Genomic DNA, 25,380 nt, shown 5'->3' with positions numbered 1-25,380 from the left:
GCACTTGTGTTAGTGTTGAAAAACCACTTTTCGCACTTGTATTAGTGTGGAAAAAACACTTTTCACACTTGTGTTAGTGTTGAAAAAACACTTTTCGCACTTGTGTTGGTGCAGGAAACCACTTTTGCACTTGTATTAGTGTGGAAAAACACTTTTCACACTTGTGTTAGTGTTGAAAAAACACTTTTCGCACTTGTGTTGGTGCAGGAAACCACTTTTGCACTTGTATTAGTGTGGGAAAAACACTTTTTGCACTTGTGATAGTGTTGAAAAACCACTTTTCGCACTTGTGTTAGTGTTGAAAAACCACTTTTCGCACTTGTGTTAGTGTTGAAAACCCACTTTTCTCACTTGTGTTAGTGTTGAAAAACCACTTTTCGCACTTGTGTTAGTGTTGAAAATCCACTTTTCGCACTTGTGTTGGTGCAGGAAACCACTTTTCGCACTTGTGTTAGTGTGGAAAAAACACTTTTTGCACTTGTGTTAGTGTTGAAAAACCACTTTTCGCACTTGTGTTGGTGCAGGAAACCACTTTTGCACTTGTATTAGTGTGGAAAAAACACTTTTTGCACTTGTGATAGTGTTGAAAAACCACTTTTCGCACTTGTGTTAGTGTTGAAAAACCACTTTTCGCACTTGTGTTGGTGCAGGAAACCACTTTTGCATTTGTATTAGTGTGGAAAAACCACTTTTCACACTTGTGTTAGTGTTGAAAAAACACTTTAAACACTTGTGTTAGTGTTGAAAAACCACTTTTCGCACTTGTGTTGGTGCAGGAAACCACTTTTGCACTTGTATTAGTGTGGAAAAAACACTTTTTGCACTTGTGTTAGTGTTGAAAAACCACTTTTGCACTTGTATTAGTGTGGAAAAAACACTTTTTACACTTGTGATAGTGTTGAAAAACCACTTTTCGCACTTGTGTTAGTGTTGAAAAACCACTTTTCGCACTTGTGTTGGTGCAGGAAACCACTTTTGCACTTGTGCTAGTGTTGAAAAACCACTTTTCGCACTTGTGTTAGTGTTGAAAAACCACTTTTGTACTTGTATTAGTGTGGAAAAACCACTTTTCGCACTTGTGTTAGTGTTGAAAAACCACTTTTCGTACTTGTGTTAGTGTGGAAAAACCACTTTTCGCACTTGTGTTAGTGTTGAAAAACCACTTTTGCACTTGTATTAGTGTGGAAAAAACACTTTTTACACTTGTGATAGCATTGAAAAACCACTTTTCGCACTTGTGTTAGTGCTGAAAAACCACTTTTCCCACTTGTGTTGGTGTTGAAAAACCACTTTTCGCACTTGTGTTGGTGGAGGAAACCACTTTTGCACTTGTATTAGTGTGGAAAAAACACTTTTTGCACTTGTGATAGTGTTGAAAAACCACTTTTCGCACTTGTGTTAGTGCTGAAAAACCACTTTTTGCACTTGTGTTGGTGTTGAAAAACCACTTTTGCACTTGTGTTAGTGTTGAAAAACCACTTTTGCACTTGTATTAGTGTGGAAAAACCACTTTTCGCACTTGTGTTAGTGTTGAAAAACCACTTTTTGCACTTGTGTTGGTGCAGGAAACCACTTTTGCACTTGTATTAGTGTGGAAAAAACACTTTTCACACTTGTGTTAGTGTTGAAAAAACACTTTTTGCACTTGTGATAGTGTTCAAAAACCACTTTTTGCACTTGTGATAGTGTTCAAAAACCACTTTTCGCACTTGTGTTAGTGTTGAAAAACCACTTTTCGCACTCGTGTTAGTGTTGAAAAACCACTTTTCGCACTTGTGTTGGTGCAGGAAACCACTTTTGCACTTGTATTAGTGTGGAAAAACCACTTTTCGCACTTGTGTTGATGCAGGAAACCACTTTTGCACTTGTATTAGTGTGGAAAAACCACTTTTCGCACTTGTGTTGATGCAGGAAACCACTTTTGCACTTGTGTTAGTGTTGAAAAACCACTTTTGTACTTGTATTAGTGTGGAAAAACCACTTTTCGTACTTGTGTTAGTGTTGAAAAACCACTTTTCGTACTTGTGTTAGTGTGGAAAAACCACTTTTCGCACTTGTGTTAGTGAAGGAAACCACTTTTCGCACCTGTGTTAGTGTTGAAAACCCACTTTTCGCACTTGTGTTAGTGTTGAAAAACCACTTTTTGCACTTGTGTTAGTGTTGAAAAACCACTTTTGCACTTGTATTAGTGTGGAAAAAACACTTTTTACACTTGTGATAGCGTTGAAAAACCACTTTTCGCACTTGTGTTAGTGTTGAAAAACCACTTTTCGCACTTGTGTTAGTGCTGAAAAACCACTTTTCGCACTTGTGTTGGTGTTGAAAAACCACTTTTGCACTTGTGTTAGTGTTGAAAAACCACTTTTCGCACTTGTATTAGTGTGGAAAAATCACTTTTGGCACTTGTGTTAGTGTTGAAAAACCACTTTTGCACTTGTATTAGTGTGGAAAAACCACTTATCGCACTTGTGTTAGTGTTGAAAAACCACTTTTCGCACTTGTGTTAGTGTTGAAAAACCACTTTTCGCACTTGTGTTAGTGTTGAAAAACCACTTTTTGCACTTGTGTTGGTGCAGGAAACCACTTTTGCACTTGTATTAGTGTGGAAAAAACACTTTTCACACTTGTGTTAGTGTTGAAAAAACACTTTTCGCACTTGTGTTGGTGCAGGAAACCACTTTTGCACTTGTATTAGTGTGGAAAAAACACTTTTTGCACTTGTGATAGTGTTGAAAAACCACTTTTCGCACTTATGTTAGTGTTGAAAAACCACTTTTCGCACTTGTGTTAGTGTTGAAAAACCACTTTTCGCACTTGTGTTGGTGCAGGAAACCACTTTTGCACTTGTATTAGTGTGGAAAAACCACTTTTCACACTTGTGTTAGTGTTGAAAAAACACTTTAAACACTTGTGTTAGTGTTGAAAAAACACTTTTCACACTTGTGTTAGTGTTGAAAAACCACTTTTCGCACTTGTGTTGGTGCAGGAAACCACTTTTGCACTTGTGCTAGTGTTGAAAAACCACTTTTCGCACTTGTGTTAGTGTTGAAAAACCACTTTTCGCACTTGTGTTAGTGTTGAAAAACCACTTTTTGCACTTGTGTTGGTGCAGGAAACCACTTTTGCACTTGTATTAGTGTGGAAAAATCACTTTTCGCACGTGTTGGTGCAGGAAACCACTTTTGCACTTGTATTAGTGTGGAAAAAACACTTTTTGCACTTGTGATAGTGTTGAAAAACCACTTTTCGCACTTATGTTAGTGTTGAAAAACCACTTTTCGCACTTGTGTTAGTGTTGAAAATCCACTTTTCGCACTTGTGTTGGTGCAGGAAACCAATTTTCGCACTTGTGTTAGTGTGGAAAAAACACTTTTTGCACTTGTGATAGTGTTCAAAAACCACTTTTCGCACTTGGGTTAGTGTTGAAAAACCACTTTTCGCACTTGTGTTGGTGCAGGAAACCACTTTTGCACTTGTATTAGTGTGGAAAAACCACTTTTCACACTTGTGTTAGTGTTGAAAAAACACTTTTCACACTTGTATTTGTGTGGAAAAACCACTTTTCGCACTTGTGTTAGTGTTGAAAAACCACTTTTCGTACTTGTGTTAGTGTGGAAAAACCACTTTTTGCACTTGTGTTAGTGTTGAAAAACCACTTTTGCACTTGTATTAGTGTGGAAAAAACACTTTTTACACTTGTACACTTGTGATAGCGTTGAAAAACCACTTTTCGCACTTGTGTTGGTGTTGAAAAACCACTTTTCGCACTTGTGTTGGTGGAGGAAACCACTTTTGCACTTGTATTAGTGTGGAAAAACACTTTTTGCACTTGTGATAGTGTTGAAAAACCACTTTTCGCACTTGTGTTAGTGCTGAAAAACCACTTTTTGCACTTGTGTTGGTGTTGAAAAACCACTTTTGCACTTGTGTTAGTGTTGAAAAACCACTTTTCGCACTTGTATTAGTGTGGAAAAAACCACTTTTCGCACTTGTGTTAGTGTTGAAAAACCACTTTTGCACTTGTATTAGTGTGGAAAAAACACTTTTTACACTTGTGATAGCGTTGAAAAACCACTTTTCGCACTTGTGTTAGTGTTGAAAAACCACTTTTCGCACTTGTATTAGTGTGGAAAAAACCACTTTTCGCACTTGTGTTAGTGTTGAAAAACCACTTTTGCACTTGTATTAGTGTGGATAAACCACTTTTCACACTTGTGTTAGTGTTGAAAAACCACTTTTTGCACTTGTGTTGGTGCAGGAAACCACTTTTGCACTTGTATTGGTGTGGAAAAAACACTTTTCACACTTGTGTTAGTGTTGAAAAAACACTTTTCGCACTTGTGATAGTGTTCAAAAACCACTTTTTGCACTTGTGATAGTGTTCAAAAACCACTTTTCGCACTTGTGTTAGTGTTGAAAAACCACTTTTCGCACTCGTGTTAGTGTTGAAAAACCACTTTTCGCACTTGTGTTGGTGCAGGAAACCACTTTTGCACTTGTATTAGTGTGGAAAAACCACTTTTCGCACTTGTGTTAGTGTGGAAAAACCACTTTTCGCACTTGTGTTGATGCAGGAAACCACTTTTGCACTTGTATTAGTGTGGAAAAACCACTTTTCGCACTTGTGTTGATGCAGGAAACCACTTTTGCACTTGTGTTAGTGTGGAAAAACCACTTTTCGCACTTGTGTTGATGCAGGAAACCACTTTCGCACTTGTGTTAGAGTTGAAAAACCACTTTTGTACTTGTATTAGTGTGGAAAAACCACTTTTCGCACTTGTGTTAGTGTTGAAAAACCACTTTTCGTACTTGTGTTAGTGTGGAAAAACCACTTTTCGCACTTGTGTTAGTGAAGGAAACCACTTTTCGCACCTGTGTTAGTGTTGAAAACCCACTTTTCGCACTTGTGTTAGTGTTGAAAAACCACTTTTCGCACTTGTGTTAGTGTGGAAAAAACACTTTTTGGACTTGTGATAGTGTTGAAAAACCACTTTTCGCACTTGTGTTAGTGTTGAAAAACCACTTTTCGCACTTGTGTTGATGCAGGAAACCACTTTTGCACTTGTGTTAGTGTTGAAAAACCACTTTCCGCACTTGTGTTAGTGTTGAAAAACTACTTTTGTACTTGTATTAGTGTTGAAAAACCACTTTTCGTACTTGTGTTAGTGTTGAAAACCCACTTTTCGCACTTGTGTTAGTGTTGAAAAACCACTTTTCGCACTTGTTAGTGTTGAAAAACCACTTTTCGCACTTGTGTTAGTGTTGAAAACCCACTTTTCGCACTTGCGATAATGTTGAAAAACCACTTTTCGCACTTGTGTCAGTGTTGAAAAACCACTTTTCGCACTTGTGTTAGTGTTGAAAAACCACTTTTCGCATGTGTTGGTGCAGGAAACCACTTTTGCACTTGTATTAGTGTGGAAAAAACACTTTTCGTACATGTGATAGTGTTGAAAAACCACTTTTTGGACTTGTGATAGTGTTGAAAAACCACTTTTCGCACTTGTGGTAGTGTTGAAAAACCACTTTTCGCACTTGTGTTGGTGTTGAAAAACCACTTTTCGCACTTGTGTTAGTTTTGAAAAACCACTTTTCGCACTTGTGTTGGTGCAGGAAACCACTTTTGCACTTGTATTAGTGTGGAAAAACCACTTTTCGCACTTGCGTTGATGCAGGAAACCACTTTTGCACTTGTATTAGTGTGGAAAAACCACTTTTCGCACTTGTGTTGATGCAGGAAACCACTTTTGCACTTGTGCTAGTGTTGAAAACCACTTTTCGCACTTGTGTTAGTGTGGAAAAACCACTTTTCACACTTGTGTTAGTGTTGAAAAAACACTTTTCACACTTGTGTTAGTGTTGAAAAACCACTTTTCGCACTTGTGTTGGTGCAGGAAACCACTTTTCGCACTTGTGTTGGTGCAGGAAACCACTTTTCGCACTTGTGTTGGTGCAGGAAACCACTTTTGCACTTGTATTAGTGTGGAAAAACCACTTTTCACACTTGTGTTAGTGTTGAAAAAACACTTTTCACGCTTGTGTTAGTGTTGAAAAACCACTTTTCGCACTTGTGTTGGTGCAGGAAACCACTTTTGCACTTGTGCTAGTGTTGAAAAACCACTTTTCGCACTTGTGTTAGTGTTGAAAAACCACTTTTCGCACTTGTGTTAGTGTTGAAAAACCACTTTTTGCACTTGTGTTGGTGCAGGAAACCACTTTTGCACTTGTATTAGTGTGGAAAAACCACTTTTCGCACTTGTGTTGATGCAGGAAACCACTTTTGCACTTGTATTAGTGTGGAAAAACCACTTTTCGCACTTGTGTTGATGCAGGAAACCACTTTTGCACTTGTACTAGTGTTGAAAACCACTTTTCGCACTTGTGTTAGTGTGGAAAAACCACTTTTCACACTTGTGTTAGTGTTGAAAAAACACTTTTCACACTTGTGTTAGTGTTGAAAAACCACTTTTCGCACTTGTGTTGGTGCAGGAAACCACTTTTCGCACTTGTGTTGGTGCAGGAAACCACTTTTGCACTTGTATTAGTGTGGAAAAACCACTTTTCACACTTGTGTTAGTGTTGAAAAAACACTTTTCACCCTTGTGTTAGTGTTGAAAAACCACTTTTCGCACTTGTGTTGGTGCAGGAAACCACTTTTGCACTTGTGCTAGTGTTGAAAAACCACTTTTCGCACTTGTGTTAGTGTTGAAAAACCACTTTTCGCACTTGTGTTAGTGTTGAAAAACCACTTTTTGCACTTGTGTTGGTGCAGGAAACCACTTTTGCACTTGTATTAGTGTGGAAAAACCACTTTTCGCACTTGTGTTGATGCAGGAAACCACTTTTGCACTTGTATTAGTGTGGAAAAACCACTTTTCGCACTTGTGTTGATGCAGGAAACCACTTTTGCACTTGTACTAGTGTTGAAAACCACTTTTCGCACTTGTGTTAGTGTGGAAAAACCACTTTTCACACTTGTGTTAGTGTTGAAAAAACACTTTTCACACTTGTGTTAGTGTTGAAAAACCACTTTTCGCACTTGTGTTGGTGCAGGAAACCACTTTTCGCACTTGTGTTGGTGCAGGAAACCACTTTTGCACTTGTATTAGTGTGGAAAAACCACTTTTCACACTTGTGTTAGTGTTGAAAAAACACTTTTCACACTTGTGTTAGTGTTGAAAAACCACTTTTCGCACTTGTGTTGGTGCAGGAAACCACTTTTGCACTTGTGCTAGTGTTGAAAAACCACTTTTCGCACTTGTGTTAGTGTTGAAAAACCACTTTTCGCACTTGTGTTAGTGTTGAAAAACCACTTTTTGCACTTGTGTTGGTGCAGGAAACCACTTTTGCACTTGTATTAGTGTGGAAAAAACACTTTTCACACTTGTGTTAGTGTTGAAAAATCACTTTTCGCACTTGTGTTGGTGTAGGAAACCACTTTTGCACTTGTATTAGTGTGGAAAAAACACTTTTTGCACTTGTGATAGTGTTGAAAAACCACTTTTCGCACTTATGTTAGTGTTGAAAAACCACTTTTCGCACTTGTGTTAGTGTTGAAAATCCACTTTTCGCACTTGTGTTGGTGCAGGAAACCACTTTTCGCACTTGTGTTAGTGTGGAAAAAACACTTTTTGCACTTGTGATAGTGTTCAAAAACCACTTTTCGCACTTGGGTTAGTGTTGAAAAACCACTTTTCGCACTTGTGTTGGTGCAGGAAACCACTTTTGCACTTGTATTAGTGTGGAAAAACCACTTTTCACACTTGTGTTAGTGTTGAAAAAACACTTTTCACACTTGTATTAGTGTGGAAAAACCACTTTTCACACTTGTGTTAGTGTTGAAAAACCACTTTTCGCACTTGTGTTGGTGCAGGAAACCACTTTTGCATTTGTATTAGTGTGGAAAACACTTTTTGCACTTGTGATAGTGTTGAAAAACCACTTTTCGCACTTGTGTTAGTGTTGAAAAACCACTTTTCGCACTTGTGTTAGTGTTGAAAACCCACTTTTCGCACTTGTGTTAGTGTTGAAAAACCACTTTTCGCACTTGTGTTAGTGTTGAAAAACCACTTTTCGCACTTGTTTTGGTGCAGGAAACCACTTTTGCACTTGTATTAGTGTGGCAAAAACACTTTTTGCACTTGTGTTAGTGTTGAAAAACCACTTTTCGCACTTGTGTTAGTGTTGAAAAACCACTTTTCACACTTGTTTTAGTGTTGAAAAACCACTTTTCGCACTTGTGTTAGTGTTGAAAAACCACTTTTCGCACTTGTGTTAGTGAAGGAAACCACTTTTCGCACCTGTGTTAGTGTTGAAAAACCACTTTTCGCACTTGTTAGTGTTGGAAACCACTTTTGCACTTGTCTTCGTGTGGAAAAAACACTTTTCGCACTTGTGTTGGTGTTGAAAAACCACTTTTCGCACTTGTTAGTGTTGAAAAACCACTTTTCGCACTTGTGTTGGTGCAGGAAACCACTTTTGCACTTGTATTAGTGTGGAAAAAACACTTTTTTGACTTGTGATAGTGTTGAAAAACCACTTTTCGCACTTGTGTTAGTGTTGAAAAACCACTTTTCGCACTTGTGTTAGTGTTGAAAAACCACTTTTCGCACTTGTGTTAGTGTTGAAAAACCACTTTTGCACTTGTATTAGTGTGGAAAAACCACTTTTCGCACTTGTGTTGGTGCAGGAAACCACTTTTGCACTTGTATTAGTGTGGAAAAAACACTTTTTGCACTTGTGATAGTGTTGAAAAACCACTTTTCGCACTTGTGTTAGTGTTGAAAACCCACTTTTCGCACTTGTGTTGGTGCAGGAAACCACTTTTGCACTTGTGCTAGTGTTGAAAAACCACTTTTCGCACTTGTGTTAGTGTTGAAAAACCACTTTTGTACTTGTATTAGTGTGGAAAAACCACTTTTCGCACTTGTGTTAGTGAAGGAAACCACTTTTCGCACCTGTTAGTGTTGAAAACCCAGTTTTCGCACTTGTGTTAGTGTTGAAAAACCACTTTTCGCACCTGTGTTAGTGTTGAAAACCCAGTTTTCGCACTTGTGTTAGTGTTGAAAAACCACTTTTCGCACTTGTGTTGGTGTTGAAAAACCACTTTTCGCACTTGTGTTGGTGGAGGAAACCACTTTTGCACTTGTATTAGTGTGGAAAAAACACTTTTTGCACTTGTGTTGGTGTTGAAAAACCACTTTTCGCACTTGTGTTGGTGGAGGAAACCACTTTTGCACTTGTATTAGTGTGGAAAAAACACTTTTTGCACTTGTGTTAGTGCTGAAAAAACACTTTTCGCACTTGTGTTAGTGTTGAAAAACCACTTTTGCACTTGTATTAGTGTGGAAAAACCACTTTTCGCACTTGTGTTAGTGTTGAAAAACCACTTTTCGCACTTGTGTTAGTGTGGAAAAACCACTTTTCGCACTTGTGTTAGTGTTGAAAAACCACTTTTCGCACTTGTATTAGTGTGGAAAAAACACTTTTCACACTTGTGTTAGTGTTGAAAAAACACTTTTCGCACTTGTGTTGGTGCAGGAAACCACTTTTGCACTTGTGTTAGTGTGGAAAAACACTTTTCACACTTGTGTTAGTGTTGAAAAAACACTTTTCGCACTTGTGTTGGTGCAGGAAACCACTTTTGCACTTGTATTAGTGTGGGAAAAACACTTTTTGCACTTGTGATAGTGTTGAAAAACCACTTTTCGCACTTGTGTTAGTGTTGAAAAACCACTTTTCGCACTTGTGTTAGTGTTGAAAACCCACTTTTCTCACTTGTGTTAGTGTTGAAAAACCACTTTTCGCACTTGTGTTAGTGTTGAAAATCCACTTTTCGCACTTGTGTTGGTGCAGGAAACCACTTTTTGCACTTGTGTTAGTGTGGAAAAAACACTTTTTGCACTTGTGTTAGTGTTGAAAAACCACTTTTCGCACTTGTGTTGGTGCAGGAAACCACTTTTGCACTTGTATTAGTGTGGAAAAAACACTTTTTGCACTTGTGATAGTGTTGAAAAACCACTTTTCGCACTTGTGTTAGTGTTGAAAAACCACTTTTCGCACTTGTGTTGGTGCAGGAAACCACTTTTGCATTTGTATTAGTGTGGAAAAACTACTTTTCACACTTGTGTTAGTGTTGAAAAAACACTTTAAACACTTTAAACACTTGTGTTAGTGTTGAAAAACCACTTTTCGCACTTGTGTTGGTGCAGGAAACCACTTTTGCACTTGTATTAGTGTGGAAAAAACACTTTTTGCACTTGTGTTAGTGTTGAAAAACCACTTTTGCACTTGTATTAGTGTGGAAAAAACACTTTTTACACTTGTGATAGTGTTGAAAAACCACTTTTCGCACTTGTGTTAGTGTTGAAAAACCACTTTTCGCACTTGTGTTGGTGCAGGAAACCACTTTTGCACTTGTGCTAGTGTTGAAAAACCACTTTTCGCACTTGTGTTAGTGTTGAAAAACCACTTTTGTACTTGTATTAGTGTGGAAAAACCACTTTTCGTACTTGTGTTAGTGTGGAAAAACCACTTTTCGCACTTGTGTTAGTGTTGAAAAACCACTTTTGCACTTGTATTAGTGTGGAAAAAACACTTTTTACACTTGTGATAGCGTTGAAAAACCACTTTTCGCACTTGTGTTAGTGTTGAAAAACCACTTTTCGCACTTGTGTTGGTGTTGAAAAACCACTTTTCGCACTTGTGTTGGTGGAGGAAACCACTTTTGCACTTGTATTAGTGTGGAAAAAACACTTTTTGCACTTGTGATAGTGTTGAAAAACCACTTTTCGCACTTGTGTTAGTGCTGAAAAACCACTTTTTGCACTTGTGTTGGTGTTGAAAAACCACTTTTGCACTTGTGTTAGTGTTGAAAAACCACTTTTGCACTTGTATTAGTGTGGAAAAACCACTTTTCGCACTTGTGTTAGTGTTGAAAAACCACTTTTTGCACTTGTGTTGGTGCAGGAAACCACTTTTGCACTTGTATTAGTGTGGAAAAAACACTTTTCACACTTGTGTTAGTGTTGAAAAAACACTTTTTGCACTTGTGATAGTGTTCAAAAACCACTTTTTGCACTTGTGATAGTGTTCAAAAACCACTTTTCGCACTTGTGTTAGTGTTGAAAAACCACTTTTCGCACTCGTGTTAGTGTTGAAAAACCACTTTTCGCACTTGTGTTGGTGCAGGAAACCACTTTTGCACTTGTATTAGTGTGGAAAAACCACTTTTCGCACTTGTGTTAGTGTGGAAAAACCACTTTTCGCACTTGTGTTGATGCAGGAAACCACTTTTGCACTTGTATTAGTGTGGAAAAACCACTTTTCGCACTTGTGTTGATGCAGGAAACCACTTTTGCACTTGTGCTAGTGTTGAAAACCACTTTTCGCACTTGTGTTAGTGTTGAAAAACCACTTTTGTACTTGTATTAGTGTGGAAAACCACTTTTCGCACTTGTGTTAGTGTTGAAAAACCACTTTTCGTACTTGTGTTAGTGTGGAAAACCCACTTTTCGCACTTGTGTTAGTGTTGAAAAACCACTTTTCGCACTTGTGTTAGTGTTGAAAAACCACTTTTGCACTTGTATTAGTGTGGAAAAAACACTTTTTACACTTGTGATAGCGTTGAAAAACCACTTTTCGCACTTGTGTTAGTGCTGAAAAACCACTTTTCGCACTTGTGTTAGTGCTGAAAAACCACTTTTCGCACTTGTGTTGGTGTTGAAAAACCACTTTTGCACTTGTGTTAGTGTTGAAAAACCACTTTTCGCACTTGTATTAGTTTGGAAAAATCACTTTTCGCACTTGTGTTAGTGTTGAAAAACCACTTTTGCACTTGTATTAGTGTGGAAAAACCACTTATCGCACTTGTGTTAGTGTTGAAAAACCACTTTTCGCACTTGTGTTAGTGTTGAAAAACCACTTTTCGCACTTGTGTTAGTGTTGAAAAACCACTTTTTGCACTTGTGTTGGTGCAGGAAACCACTTTTGCACTTGTATTAGTGTGGAAAAAACACTTTTCACACTTGTGTTAGTGTTGAAAAAACACTTTTCGCACTTGTGTTGGTGCAGGAAACCACTTTTGCACTTGTATTAGTGTGGAAAAAACACTTTTTGCACTTGTGATAGTGTTGAAAAACCACTTTTCGCACTTATGTTAGTGTTGAAAAACCACTTTTCGCACTTGTGTTAGTGTTGAAAATCCACTTTTCGCACTTGTGTTGGTGCAGGAAACCACTTTTCGCACTTGTGTTAGTGTGGAAAAAACACTTTTTGCACTTGTGATAGTGTTCAAAAACCACTTTTCGCACTTGGGTTAGTGTTGAAAAACCACTTTTCGCACTTGTGTTGGTGCAGGAAACCACTTTTGCACTTGTATTAGTGTGGAAAAACCACTTTTCACACTTGTGTTAGTGTTGAAAAAACACTTTTCACACTTGTATTAGTGTGGAAAAACCACTTTTCACACTTGTGTTAGTGTTGAAAAACCACTTTTCGCACTTGTGTTGGTGCAGGAAACCACTTTTGCATTTGTATTAGTGTGGAAAACACACTTTTCACACTTGTGTTAGTGTTGAAAAAACACTTTAAACACTTGTGTTAGTGTTGAAAAACCACTTTTCGCACTTGTGTTGGTGCAGGAAACCACTTCTGCACTTGTATTAGTGTGGAAAAAACACTTTTTGCACTTGTGATAGTGTTGAAAAACCACTTTTTGCACTTGTTTTAGTGTTGAAAAACCACTTTTCGCACTTGTGTTGGTGTTGAAAAACCACTTTTCGCACATGTGTTAGTGTTGAAAAACCACTTTTCGCACTTGTGTTAGTGTTGAAAAACCACTTTTTGCACTTGTGTTAGTGCTGAAAAACCACTTTTCGCACTTGTGTTAGTGTTGAAAACCACTTTTCGCACTTGTGTTGGTGCAGGAAACCACTTTTGCACTTGTATTAGTGTGGAAAAAACCACTTTTCGCACTTGTGTTAGTGTTGAAAAACCACTTTTCGCACTTGTTTTAGTGTTGAAAAACCACTTTTCGCACTTGTGTTGGTGTTGAAAAACCACTTTTCGCACATGTGTTAGTGTTGAAAAACCACTTTTCGCACTTGTGTTAGTGTTGAAAAACCACTTTTTGCACTTGTGTTAGTGCTGAAAAACCACTTTTCGCACTTGTGTTAGTGTTGAAAACCACTTTTCGCACTTGTGTTGGTGCAGGAAACCACTTTTGCACTTGTATTAGTGTGGAAAAAACCACTTTTCGCACTTGTGTTGGTTCTGAAAAACCACTTTTCGCACTTGTGTTGGTGGAGGAAACCACTTTTGCACTTGTATTAGTGTGGAAAAAACACTTTTTGCACTTGCGATAGTGTTGAAAAACCACTTTTCGCACTTGTGTTAGTGCTGAAAAACCACTTTTCGCACTTGTGTTAGTGTTGAAAAACCACTTTTCGCACTTGTGTTAGTGTTGAAAAACCACTTTTCGCACTTGTGTTGGTGCAGGAAACCACTTTTGCACTTGTATTGGTGTGGAAAAAACACTTTTCGCACTTGTGTTAGTGTTGAAAAACCACTTTTCGCACTTGTGTTAGTGTTGAAAAACCACTTTTCGCACTTGTGTTAGTGTTGAAAAACCACTTTTCGCACTTGTGTTAGTGAAGGAAACCACTTTTCGCACCTGTGTTAGTGTTGAAAAACCACTTTTCGCACTTGTGTTAGTGTTGGAAACCACTTTTGCACTTGTCTTCGTGTGGAAAAACCACTTTTCGCACTTGTGTTGGTGTTGAAAAACCACTTTTCGCATTGTGTTAGTGTTGAAAAACCACTTTTCGCACTTGTGTTGGTGCAGGAAACCACTTTTGCACTTGTATTAGTGTGGAAAAAACACTTTTTGGACTTGTGATAGTGTTGAAAAACCACTTTTCGCACTTGTGTTAGTGTTGAAAAACCACTTTTGCACTTGTATTAGTGTGGAAAAACCACTTTTCGCACTTGTGTTGGTGCAGGAAACCACTTTTGCACTTGTATTAGTGTGGGAAAAACACTTTTTGCACTTGTGATAGTGTTGAAAAACCACTTTTCGCACTTGTGTTAGTGTTGAAAAACCACTTTTCGCACTTGTGTTGGTGCAGGAAACCACTTTTCGCACCTGTTAGTGTTGAAAAACCACTTTTCGCCCTTGCGTTAGTGTTGAAAAACCACTTTTCGCACTTGTGTTAGTGTTGAAAAAACACTTTTCGCACTTGTGATAGTGTTGAAAAACCACTTTTCGCCCTTGCGTTAGTGTTGAAAAACCACTTTTCGCACTTGTGTTAGTGAAGGAAACCACTTTTCGCACCTGTGTTAGTGTTGAAAAACCACTTTTCGCACTTGTGTTAGTGTTGAAAAACCACTTTTCACACGTGTTGGTGCAGGAAACCACTTTTGCACTTGTATTAGTGTGGAAAAACCACTTTTCGCACTTGTGTTAATGTTGAAAAACCACTTTTGCACTTGTGTTAGTGTTGAAAAACCACTTTTCGCACTTGTGTTAGTGTTGAAAAACCACTTTTCGCACTTGTGTTAGTGTGGAAAAAACACTTTTCACACTTGTGTTAGTGTTGAAAAAACACTTTTCGCACTTGTGTTGGTGCAGGAAACCACTTTTGCACTTGTATTAGTGTGGAAAAACACTTTTCACACTTGTGTTAGTGTTGAAAAAACACTTTTCGCACTTGTGTTGGTGCAGGAAACCACTTTTGCACTTGTGCTAGTGTTGAAAAACCACTTTTCGCACTTGTGTTAGTGTTGAAAAACCACTTTTCGCACTTGTGTTAGTGTTGAAAAACCACTTTTCGCACTTGTGTTAGTGTTGGAAACCACTTTTGCACTTGTCTTCGTGTGGAAAAACCACTTTTCGCACTTGTGTTGGTGTTGAAAAACCACTTTTCGCACTTGTGTTAGTGTTGAAAAACCACTTTTCGCACTTGTGTTGGTGCAGGAAACCACTTTTGCACTTGTGCTAGTGTTGAAAAACCACTTTTCGCACTTGTGTTAGTGTTGAAAAACCACTTTTGTACTTGTATTAGTGTGGAAAAACCACTTTTCGCACTTGTGTTAGTGAAGGACACCACTTTTCGCACCTGTGTTAGTGTTGAAAACCCAGTTTTCGCACTTGTGTTAGTGTTGAAAAACCACTTTTCGCACCTGTTTTAGTGTTGAAAACCCAGTTTTCGCACTTGTGTTAGTGTTGAAAAACCACTTTTCGCACTTGTGTTGGTGTTGAAAAACCACTTTTCGCACTTGTGTTGGTGGAGGAAACCACTTTTGCACTTGTATTAGTGTGGAAAAAATACTTTTTGCACTTGTGATAGTGTTGAAAAACCACTTTTTGCACTTGTGTTAGTGCTGAAAAACCACTTTTCGCACTTGTGTTAGTGTTGAAAAACCACTTTTGCACTTGTATTAGTGTGGAAAAACCACTTTTCGCACTTGTGTTAGTGTTGAAAAACCACTTTTCGCACTTGTGTTAGTGTGGAAAAACCACTTTTCGCACTTGTGTTAGTGTTGAAAAACCACTTTTCGCACTTGTATTAGTGTGGAAAAAACACTTTTCACACTTGTGTTAGTGTTGAAAAAACACTTTTCGCACTTGTGTTGGTGCAGGAAACCACTTTTGCACTTGTATTAGTGTGGAAAAACACTTTTCACACTTGTGTTAGTGTTGAAAAAACACTTTTCGCACTTGTGTTGGTGCAGGAAACCACTTTTGCACTTGTATTAGTGTGGGAAAAACACTTTTTGCACTTGTGATAGTGTTGAAAAACCACTTTTCGCACTTGTGTTAGTGTTGAAAAACCACTTTTCGCACTTGTGTTAGTGTTGAAAACCCACTTTTCTCACTTGTGTTAGTGTTGAAAAACCACTTTTCGCACTTGTGTTAGTGTTGAAAATCCACTTTTCGCACTTGTGTTGGTGCAGGAAACCACTTTTTGCACTTGTGTTAGTGTGGAAAAAACACTTTTTGCACTTGTGTTAGTGTTGAAAAACCACTTTTCGCACTTGTGTTGGTGCAGGAAACCACTTTTGCACTTGTATTAGTGTGGAAAAAACACTTTTTGCACTTGTGATAGTGTTGAAAAACCACTTTTCGCACTTGTGTTAGTGTTGAAAAACCACTTTTCGCACTTGTGTTGGTGCAGGAAACCACTTTTGCATTTGTATTAGTGTGGAAAAACTACTTTTCACACTTGTGTTAGTGTTGAAAAAACACTTTAAACACTTTAAACACTTGTGTTAGTGTTGAAAAACCACTTTTCGCACTTGTGTTGGTGCAGGAAACCACTTTTGCACTTGTATTAGTGTGGAAAAAACACTTTTTGCACTTGTGTTAGTGTTGAAAAACCACTTTTGCACTTGTATTAGTGTGGAAAAAACACTTTTTACACTTGTGATAGTGTTGAAAAACCACTTTTCGCACTTGTGTTAGTGTTGAAAAACCACTTTTCGCACTTGTGTTGGTGCAGGAAACCACTTTTGCACTTGTGCTAGTGTTGAAAAACCACTTTTCGCACTTGTGTTAGTGTTGAAAAACCACTTTTGTACTTGTATTAGTGTGGAAAAACCACTTTTCGTACTTGTGTTAGTGTGGAAAAACCACTTTTCGCACTTGTGTTAGTGTTGAAAAACCACTTTTGCACTTGTATTAGTGTGGAAAAAACACTTTTTACACTTGTGATAGCGTTGAAAAACCACTTTTCGCACTTGTGTTAGTGTTGAAAAACCACTTTTCGCACTTGTGTTGGTGTTGAAAAACCACTTTTCGCACTTGTGTTGGTGGAGGAAACCACTTTTGCACTTGTATTAGTGTGGAAAAAACACTTTTTGCACTTGTGATAGTGTTGAAAAACCACTTTTCGCACTTGTGTTAGTGCTGAAAAACCACTTTTTGCACTTGTGTTGGTGTTGAAAAACCACTTTTGCACTTGTGTTAGTGTTGAAAAACCACTTTTGCACTTGTATTAGTGTGGAAAAACCACTTTTCGCACTTGTGTTAGTGTTGAAAAACCACTTTTTGCACTTGTGTTGGTGCAGGAAACCACTTTTGCACTTGTATTAGTGTGGAAAAAACACTTTTCACACTTGTGTTAGTGTTGAAAAAACACTTTTTGCACTTGTGATAGTGTTCAAAAACCACTTTTTGCACTTGTGATAGTGTTCAAAAACCACTTTTCGCACTTGTGTTAGTGTTGAAAAACCACTTTTCGCACTCGTGTTAGTGTTGAAAAACCACTTTTCACACTTGTGTTGGTGCAGGAAACCACTTTTGCACTTGTATTAGTGTGGAAAAACCACTTTTCGCACTTGTGTTAGTGTGGAAAAACCACTTTTCGCACTTGTGTTGATGCAGGAAACCACTTTTGCACTTGTATTAGTGTGGAAAAACCACTTTTCGCACTTGTGTTGATGCAGGAAACCACTTTTGCACTTGTGCTAGTGTTGAAAACCACTTTTCGCACTTGTGTTAGTGTTGAAAAACCACTTTTGTACTTGTATTAGTGTGGAAAACCACTTTTCGCACTTGTGTTAGTGTTGAAAAACCACTTTTCGTACTTGTGTTAGTGTGGAAAACCCACTTTTCGCACTTGTGTTAGTGTTGAAAAACCACTTTTCGCACTTGTGTTAGTGTTGAAAAACCACTTTTGCACTTGTATTAGTGTGGAAAAAACACTTTTTACACTTGTGATAGCGTTGAAAAACCACTTTTCGCACTTGTGTTAGTGCTGAAAAACCACTTTTCGCACTTGTGTTAGTGCTGAAAAACCACTTTTCGCACTTGTGTTGGTGTTGAAAAACCACTTTTGCACTTGTGTTAGTGTTGAAAAACCACTTTTCGCACTTGTATTAGTTTGGAAAAATCACTTTTCGCACTTGTGTTAGTGTTGAAAAACCACTTTTGCACTTGTATTAGTGTGGAAAAACCACTTATCGCACTTGTGTTAGTGTTGAAAAACCACTTTTCGCACTTGTGTTAGTGTTGAAAAACCACTTTTCGCACTTGTGTTAGTGTTGAAAAACCACTTTTTGCACTTGTGTTGGTGCAGGAAACCACTTTTGCACTTGTATTAGTGTGGAAAAAACACTTTTCACACTTGTGTTAGTGTTGAAAAAACACTTTTCGCACTTGTGTTGGTGCAGGAAACCACTTTTGCACTTGTATTAGTGTGGAAAAAACACTTTTTGCACTTGTGATAGTGTTGAAAAACCACTTTTCGCACTTATGTTAGTGTTGAAAAACCACTTTTCGCACTTGTGTTAGTGTTGAAAATCCACTTTTCGCACTTGTGTTGGTGCAGGAAACCACTTTTCGCACTTGTGTTAGTGTGGAAAAAACACTTTTTGCACTTGTGATAGTGTTCAAAAACCACTTTTCGCACTTGGGTTAGTGTTGAAAAACCACTTTTCGCACTTGTGTTGGTGCAGGAAACCACTTTTGCACTTGTATTAGTGTGGAAAAACCACTTTTCACACTTGTGTTAGTGTTGAAAAAACACTTTTCACACTTGTATTAGTGTGGAAAAACCACTTTTCACACTTGTGTTAGTGTTGAAAAACCACTTTTCGCACTTGTGTTGGTGCAGGAAACCACTTTTGCATTTGTATTAGTGTGGAAAACACACTTTTCACACTTGTGTTAGTGTTGAAAAAACACTTTAAACACTTGTGTTAGTGTTGAAAAACCACTTTTCGCACTTGTGTTGGTGCAGGAAACCACTTCTGCACTTGTATTAGTGTGGAAAAAACACTTTTTGCACTTGTGATAGTGTTGAAAAACCACTTTTTGCACTTGTTTTAGTGTTGAAAAACCACTTTTCGCACTTGTGTTGGTGTTGAAAAACCACTTTTCGCACATGTGTTAGTGTTGAAAAACCACTTTTCGCACTTGTGTTAGTGTTGAAAAACCACTTTTTGCACTTGTGTTAGTGCTGAAAAACCACTTTTCGCACTTGTGTTAGTGTTGAAAACCACTTTTCGCACTTGTGTTGGTGCAGGAAACCACTTTTGCACTTGTGTTAGTGTTGAAAAACCACTTTTCGCACTTGTTTTAGTGTTGAAAAACCACTTTTCGCACTTGTGTTGGTGTTGAAAAACCACTTTTCGCACATGTGTTAGTGTTGAAAAACCACTTTTTGCACTTGTGTTGGTGCTGAAAAACCACTTTTCGCACTTGTGTTAGTGTTGAAAACCACTTTTCGCACTTGTGTTGGTGCAGGAAACCACTTTTGCACTTGTATTAGTGTGGAAAAAACCACTTTTCGCACTTGTGTTGGTTCTGAAAAACCACTTTTCGCACTTGTGTTGGTGGAGGAAACCACTTTTGCACTTGTATTAGTGTGGAAAAAACACTTTTTGCACTTGCGATAGTGTTGAAAAACCACTTTTCGCACTTGTGTTAGTGCTGAAAAACCACTTTTCGCACTTGTGTTAGTGTTGAAAAACCACTTTTCGCACTTGTGTTAGTGTTGAAAAACCACTTTTCGCACTTGTGTTGGTGCAGGAAACCACTTTTGCACTTGTATTGGTGTGGAAAAAACACTTTTCGCACTTGTGTTAGTGTTGAAAAACCACTTTTCGCACTTGTGTTAGTGTTGAAAAACCACTTTTCGCACTTGTGTTAGTGTTGAAAAACCACTTTTCGCACTTGTGTTAGTGAAGGAAACCACTTTTCGCACCTGTGTTAGTGTTGAAAAACCACTTTTCGCACTTGTGTTAGTGTTGGAAACCACTTTTGCACTTGTCTTCGTGTGGAAAAACCACTTTTCGCACTTGTGTTGGTGTTGAAAAACCACTTTTCGCACTTGTGTTAGTGTTGAAAAACCACTTTTCGCACTTGTGTTGGTGCAGGAAACCACTTTTGCACTTGTATTAGTGTGGAAAAAACACTTTTTGGACTTGTGATAGTGTTGAAAAACCACTTTTCGCACTTGTGTTAGTGTTGAAAAACCACTTTTGCACTTGTATTAGTGTGGAAAAACCACTTTTCGCACTTGTGTTGGTGCAGGAAACCACTTTTGCACTTGTATTAGTGTGGGAAAAACACTTTTTGCACTTGTGATAGTGTTGAAAAACCACTTTTCGCACTTGTGTTAGTGTTGAAAAACCACTTTTCGCACTTGTGTTGGTGCAGGAAACCACTTTTCGCACCTGTTAGTGTTGAAAAACCACTTTTCGCCCTTGCGTTAGTGTTGAAAAACCACTTTTCGCACTTGTGTTAGTGTTGAAAAAACACTTTTCGCACTTGTGATAGTGTTGAAAAACCACTTTTCGCCCTTGCGTTAGTGTTGAAAAACCACTTTTCGCACTTGTGTTAGTGAAGGAAACCACTTTTCGCACCTGTGTTAGTGTTGAAAAACCACTTTTCGCACTTGTGTTAGTGTTGAAAAACCACTTTTCACACGTGTTGGTGCAGGAAACCACTTTTGCACTTGTATTAGTGTGGAAAAACCACTTTTCGCACTTGTGTTAATGTTGAAAAACCACTTTTGCACTTGTGTTAGTGTTGAAAAACCACTTTTCGCACTTGTGTTAGTGTTGAAAAACCACTTTTCGCACTTGTGTTAGTGTGGAAAAAACACTTTTCACACTTGTGTTAGTGTTGAAAAAACACTTTTCGCACTTGTGTTGGTGCAGGAAACCACTTTTGCACTTGTATTAGTGTGGAAAAACACTTTTCACACTTGTGTTAGTGTTGAAAAAACACTTTTCGCACTTGTGTTGGTGCAGGAAACCACTTTTGCACTTGTATTAGTGTGGGAAAAACACTTTTTGCACTTGTGATAGTGTTGAAAAACCACTTTTCGCACTTGTGTTAGTGTTGAAAAACCACTTTTCGCACTTGTGTTAGTGTTGGAAACCACTTTTGCACTTGTCTTCGTGTGGAAAAACCACTTTTCGCACTTGTGTTGGTGTTGAAAAACCACTTTTCGCACTTGTGTTAGTGTTGAAAAACCACTTTTCGCACTTGTGTTGGTGCAGGAAACCACTTTTGCACTTGTATTAGTGTGGAAAAAACACTTTTTGGACTTGTGATAGTGTTGAAAAACCACTTTTCGCACTTGTGTTAGTGTTGAAAAACCACTTTTCGCACTTGTGTTAGTGTTGAAAAACCACTTTTCGCACTTGTGTTAGTGTTGAAAAACCACTTTTGCACTTGTATTAGTGTGGAAAAACCACTTTTCGCACTTGTGTTGGTGCAGGAAACCACTTTTGCAATTGTATTAGTGTGGGAAAAACACTTTTTGCACTTGTGATAGTGTTGAAAAACCACTTTTCGCACTTGTGTTGGTGCAGGAAACCACTTTTGCACTTGTGCTAGTGTTGAAAAACCACTTTTCGCACTTGTGTTAGTGTTGAAAAACCACTTTTGTACTTGTATTAGTGTGGAAAAACCACTTTTCGCACTTGTGTTAGTGAAGGACACCACTTTTCGCACCTGTGTTAGTGTTGAAAACCCAGTTTTCGCACTTGTGTTAGTGTTGAAAAACCACTTTTCGCACCTGTTTTAGTGTTGAAAACCCAGTTTTCGCACTTGTGTTAGTGTTGAAAAACCACTTTTCGCACTTGTGTTGGTGTTGAAAAACCACTTTTCGCACTTGTGTTGGTGGAGGAAACCACTTTTGCACTTGTATTAGTGTGGAAAAAATACTTTTTGCACTTGTGATAGTGTTGAAAAACCACTTTTTGCACTTGTGTTAGTGCTGAAAAACCACTTTTCGCACTTGTGTTAGTGTTGAAAAACCACTTTTGCACTTGTATTAGTGTGGAAAAACCACTTTTCGCACTTGTGTTAGTGTTGAAAAACCACTTTTCGCACTTGTGTTAGTGTGGAAAAACCACTTTTCGCACTTGTGTTAGTGTTGAAAAACCACTTTTCGCACTTGTATTAGTGTGGAAAAAACACTTTTCACACTTGTGTTAGTGTTGAAAAAACACTTTTCGCACTTGTGTTGGTGCAGGAAACCACTTTTGCACTTGTATTAGTGTGGAAAAACACTTTTCACACTTGTGTTAGTGTTGAAAAAACACTTTTCGCACTTGTGTTGGTGCAGGAAACCACTTTTGCACTTGTATTAGTGTGGGAAAAACACTTTTTGCACTTGTGATAGTGTTGAAAAACCACTTTTCGCACTTGTGTTAGTGTTGAAAAACCACTTTTCGCACTTGTGTTAGTGTTGAAAACCCACTTTTCTCACTTGTGTTAGTGTTGAAAAACCACTTTTCGCACTTGTGTTAGTGTTGAAAATCCACTTTTCGCACTTGTGTTGGTGCAGGAAACCACTTTTCGCACTTGTGTTAGTGTGGAAAAAACACTTTTTGCACTTGTGTTAGTGTTGAAAAACCACTTTTCGCACTTGTGTTGGTGCAGGAAACCACTTTTGCACTTGTATTAGTGTGGAAAAAACACTTTTTGCACTTGTGATAGTGTTGAAAAACCACTTTTCGCACTTGTGTTAGTGTTGAAAAACCACTTTTCGCACTTGTGTTGGTGCAGGAAACCACTTTTGCATTTGTATTAGTGTGGAAAAACCACTTTTCACACTTGTGTTAGTGTTGAAAAAACACTTTAAACACTTGTGTTAGTGTTGAAAAACAACTTTTCGCACTTGTGTTGGTGCAGGAAACCACTTTTGCACTTGTATTAGTGTGGAAAAAACACTTTTTGCACTTGTGTTAGTGTTGAAAAACCACTTTTGCACTTGTATTAGTGTGGAAAAAACACTTTTTACACTTGTGATAGTGTTGAAAAACCACTTTTCGCACTTGTGTTAGTGTTGAAAAACCACTTTTCGCACTTGTGTTGGTGCAGGAAACCACTTTTGTACTTGTATTAGTGTGGAAAAACCACTTTTCGCACTTGTGTTAGTGTTGAAAAACCACTTTTCGCACTTGTGTTAGTGTTGAAAAACCACTTTTCGCACTTGTGTTGGTGCAGGAAACCACTTTTGCACTTGTATTAGTGTGGAAAAACCACTTTTCACACTTGTGTTAGTGTTGAAAAAACACTTTTCACACTTGTGTTAGTGTTGAAAAACCACTTTTCGCACTTGTGTTGGTGCAGGAAACCACTTTTGCACTTGTGCTAGTGTTGAAAAACCACTTTTCGCACTTGTGTTAGTGTTGAAAAACCACTTTTTGCACTTGTGTTGGTGCAGGAAACCACTTTTGCACTTGTATTAGTGTGGAAAAAACACTTTTCACACTTGTGTTAGTGTTGAAAAATCACTTTTCGCACTTGTGTTGGTGCAGGAAACCACTTTTGCACTTGTATTAGTGTGGAAAAAACACTTTTTGCACTTGTGATAGTGTTGAAAAACCACTTTTCGCACTTGTGTTAGTGTTGAAAATCCACTTTTTGCACTTGTGTTGGTGCAGGAAACCACTTTTCGCACTTGTGTTAGTGTGGAAAAAACACTTTTTGCACTTGTGATAGTGTTCAAAAACCACTTTTCGCACTTGGGTTAGTGTTGAAAAACCACTTTTCGCACTTGTGTTGGTGCAGGAAACCACTTTTGCACTTGTATTAGTGTGGAAAAACCACTTTTCACACTTGTGTTAGTGTTGAAAAAACACTTTTCACACTTGTATTAGTGTGGAAAAACCACTTTTCACACTTGTGTTAGTGTTGAAAAACCACTTTTCGTACTTGTGTTAGTGTGGAAAAACCACTTTTTGCACTTGTGTTAGTGTTGAAAAACCACTTTTGCACTTGTATTAGTGTGGAAAAAACACTTTTTACACTTGTGATAGCGTTGAAAAACCACTTTTCGCACTTGTGTTAGTGTTGAAAAACCACTTTTCGCACTTGTGTTGGTGTTGAAAAACCACTTTTCGCACTTGTGTTGGTGGAGGAAACCACTTTTGCACTTGTGTTGATGCAGGAAACCACTTTTGCACTTGTGCTAGTGTTGAAAACCACTTTTCGCACTTGTGTTAGTGTTGAAAAACCACTTTTGTACTTGTATTAGTGTGGAAAAACCACTTTTCGCACTTGTGTTAGTGTTGAAAAACCACTTTTCGTACTTGTGTTAGTGTGGCAAAACCACTTTTCGCACTTGTGTTAGTGAAGAAAACCACTTTTCGCACCTGTGTTAGTGTTGAAAACCCACTTTTCGCACTTGTGTTAGTGTTGAAAAACCACTTTTCGCACTTGTGTTAGTGTTGAAAAACCACTTTTGCACTTGTATTAGTGTGGAAAAAACACTTTTTACACTTGTGATAGCGTTGAAAAACCACTTTTCGCACTTGTGTTAGAGTTGAAAAACCACTTTTCGCACTTGTGTTAGTGCTGAAAAACCACTTTTCGCACTTGTGTTGGTGTTGAAAAACCACTTTTGCACTTGTGTTAGTGTTGAAAAACCACTTTTCGCACTTGTATTAGTGTGGAAAAATCACTTTTCGCACTTGTGTTAGTGTTGAAAAACCACTTTTGCACTTGTATTAGTGTGGAAAAACCACTTATCGCACTTGTGTTAGTGTTGAAAAACCACTTTTCGCACTTGTGTTAGTGTTGAAAAACCACTTTTCGCACTTGTGTTAGTGTTGAAAAACCACTTTTTGCACTTGTGTTGGTGCAGGAAACCACTTTTGCACTTGTATTAGTGTGGAAAAAACACTTTTCACACTTGTGTTAGTGTTGAAAAAACACTTTTCGCACTTGTGTTGGTGCAGGAAACCACTTTTGCACTTGTATTAGTGTGGAAAAAACACTTTTTGCACTTGTGATAGTGTTGAAAAACCACTTTTCGCACTTATGTTAGTGTTGAAAAACCACTTTTCGCACTTGTGTTAGTGTTGAAAAACCACTTTTTGCACTTGTGTTGGTGCAGGAAACCACTTTTGCACTTGTATTAGTGTGGAAAAACCACTTTTCACACTTGTGTTAGTGTTGAAAAAACACTTTTCACACTTGTGTTAGTGTTGAAAAACCACTTTTCGCACTTGTGTTGGTGCAGGAAACCACTTTTGCACTTGTGCTAGTGTTGAAAAACCACTTTTCGCACTTCTGTTAGTGTTGAAAAACCACTTTTCGCACTTGTGTTAGTGTTGAAAAACCACTTTTTGCACTTGTGTTGGTGCAGGAAACCACTTGTGCACTTGTATTAGTGTGGAAAAAACACTTTTCACACTTGTGTTAGTGTTGAAAAATCACTTTTCGCACTTGTGTTGGTGCAGGAAACCACTTTTGCACTTGTATTAGTGTGGAAAAAACACTTTTTGCACTTGTGATAGTGTTGAAAAACCACTTTTCGCACTTATGTTAGTGTTGAAAAACCACTTTTCGCACTTGTGTTAGTGTTGAAAATCCACTTTTCGCACTTGTGTTGGTGCAGGAAACCACTTTTCGCA

The sequence above is a fragment of the Myxine glutinosa genome, chromosome 2 (assembly GCF_964187855.1).
Source record: "Myxine glutinosa chromosome 2, kmMyxGlut1.1, whole genome shotgun sequence".
NCBI lineage: Eukaryota > Metazoa > Chordata > Myxini > Myxiniformes > Myxinidae > Myxine > Myxine glutinosa.
The sequence above is the reverse complement of the archived record's forward strand: the minus strand, read 5'-3'. Positions refer to the sequence as shown.